This window comes from Euprymna scolopes, chromosome 34, assembly GCF_053919585.1.
Source record: "Euprymna scolopes isolate OS-2025 chromosome 34, ASM5391958v1, whole genome shotgun sequence".
NCBI lineage: Eukaryota > Metazoa > Mollusca > Cephalopoda > Sepiida > Sepiolidae > Euprymna > Euprymna scolopes.
In genome coordinates, this window is record NC_136515.1 from 48811434 (window position 1) to 48813921 (window position 2488).

At 40.0% G+C, this 2488-nt stretch overlaps 1 pseudogene; it reads right to left on the reverse strand.

Annotated features, from left to right (window-relative positions):
* Positions 1 to 736: 736 nt before the first annotated feature.
* LOC145259399 (U2 spliceosomal RNA) lies at positions 737 to 872 on the reverse strand (annotated as a pseudogene).
* Between the last annotated feature and the right edge of the window lie 1616 nt (positions 873 to 2488).

Genomic DNA, 2488 nt, shown 5'->3' on the forward strand with positions numbered 1-2488 from the left:
GACAGCTGATGGACAACACATAGCAGAAATCAACATAAAAAGAGGCATCTTCCAAGGAGATTCACTACACCATTACTATTCATAATAATCATGATGTCTCCTGAACAACATGCTGAGAAAGTTCCAAGCCGGATACAAGTTTTCTAACACGCAGGAATAAATGAGCCACCTGATTTACATGGACGACCTGAAACTTTTCGCAAGGCAGCAGACATTGACACCTTGACTATGGGTTATTTGCTGGCATGTACTAGGGTACTCACACGCGATGCGGCTAGAGATACTGTTGTAGCCACACAGCCATTTCAAAATGAGATCTAAGTTCCACCCACAACGACTTCTTGAACAGGGACCCTCTGTAATAAATGCAGTGGCTAGGGCGATGTAACTAAATATTGCGCAATGGGATGTCTCGATGGCATAAGTGTCCAAAGATCGCGACATAAATTGCGATCTTCTAAGTGCAACGAGATTGGCCACTAACCTGAAAAATGCAGGGAAACACTCAGAGGAAAAGATGTTAGCGCCAGTCTACTTTCCATGCAAATGAAAATCGAGGCGTATACATGTTGATTGAACCATAATTCATAGCCTTAGTTGATACTGTCTGGTTAAACCCCTGATGAACAGTCGATATTTCGTCGGTGAAGACACAAAGTTGTTAAGGTGATGATTACAGATGTATATGTATACCTATTTACAATACCTCCCCACGGGAAAGAGTTAGACACCAGGGAAAAAGTACAAAAATAAAAAAAAATGTCTCAGTCGTGAGGGATTTCTCCTCCACTGAAAGAGAACGAGAAATGGAAGTGCCGCATCGGAAGAACAGATACTACACTTTAATCTTGGCCAAAAGGCCAAAAATATATGTTGCGGGAATGGCGTCGTGAAGGCTCTGATGTTTGCCATATTAGATCTGAAGAAGGCTTATCTGCAGGTGCACGTATATAAACACTGGTTTTTCAGACAGTGATTTTAAAAAGGCAAAAGTATTGCCTCATACGAATTGTGATTTGCCCTAAATGTTGAACACATACGATCAATTATAAAAGCAGTAATTTCCGAGGATATATCAATACAACAAGTCACGTCATCGCACATCGAAATTTTTTTTGTAAATTTACGGTACACCTGCAGATCGAGTGAGGAAACATTTGGAAAAATTCGGACTGGCCTCGAATTGCGCGTTTCAGTGATGGTGGTAGTCTTCGATGGATACGAGGAGAAATATTTCAAAATCCCTACCAGTCATGACGGGTTAAACTATATTTTTTTTTCTGTTGCCTGAAAACTTATTGATCATTTTCATGTGTGTGAATGGCTCCGAGCAATTACAGCATACATAAAACATCGCAGCAACAACGTGCCCACTGGCGTGTATGACGAAATGCATTAATCCTAGCCCAGAAGTGTGTTAACACTTAGCCGGATACATCCGGCCTATCATGTGCAAAGTGATTGATGTGTGAATGGAAGTAGTTTGATGATTTGGGTGGATACAAGTTCACTTTTTTATGGGGGCCTGCTAGAAACCAACAGACCAGTCATCGAGAATGCAAGGTGTCTGCGCCTAGCAATATATTAGCTTACCAGAACTGCACGCAATATTAAAAGAGTAAACTTAGCGCTCAAGTGGAAGGCGAATATTTTACATATCAAAATAGATTCAGCCCGCGTTTACCAATGGGCGATAGGCGCCATAACAAGGACATCACGATTCACCACCAAGGCAACCAGCGAAATGCTGCGACGGAGGGGGCTCCGCATGCTTATAGGCTTGGTCAAAGAGTATGGGCTAACAGTAGTAAAGGCAATCTACAATAGAGTTGAATAACTTACATGAATACCATATCGGTGGTTCAGTAAAGTAAAACTGAAGTGATCCCATTCACTACACATCGCTTGAAGATTAAGCAAATCGCACAAATTCATTATTAGAATAAACACCCATTACACTTTGCTAAACGAAAAGAGCTTTGTCGAAAGATGATGTGTGACTAGTGATTAGGCATGCGATATGTGTCAGTCAATCGGCACTGCAATCGACACTGGTGCAAGATAAGGTTCAATGTAAAGATCAATTGAAACAAGTTGCTTGTGAGCATTATTCATTACAACCGTGAACACTTGTTGCTCATTAGCGCTCCCGGGCATCGCCGAATTACATGAACAAGAAGATTATTATTAGTAGTTGAATTAGATTTTTTCTAAAGAGAAAATGCAATTCAAGGACAAATAGGCTTAAATGAAGTTGAGTAATTAAACTCGACTAGATTCTATAAAGAATAACAATAAGGAATTTAAGATAAATAAAAAGGAACATGTTATGCAAAAAAATGGGAACATTTTGTTTTTCACATTTAGCCCAAACAATAATTTAACAATAGTTCTGACCCCCAGAGTCTGACGTAGTTTGACATGGAGGTCACTGGAGATGACGTGGATCTTAAGAAAGAGCTTGAAAAGACACGTATCAATTATTCAA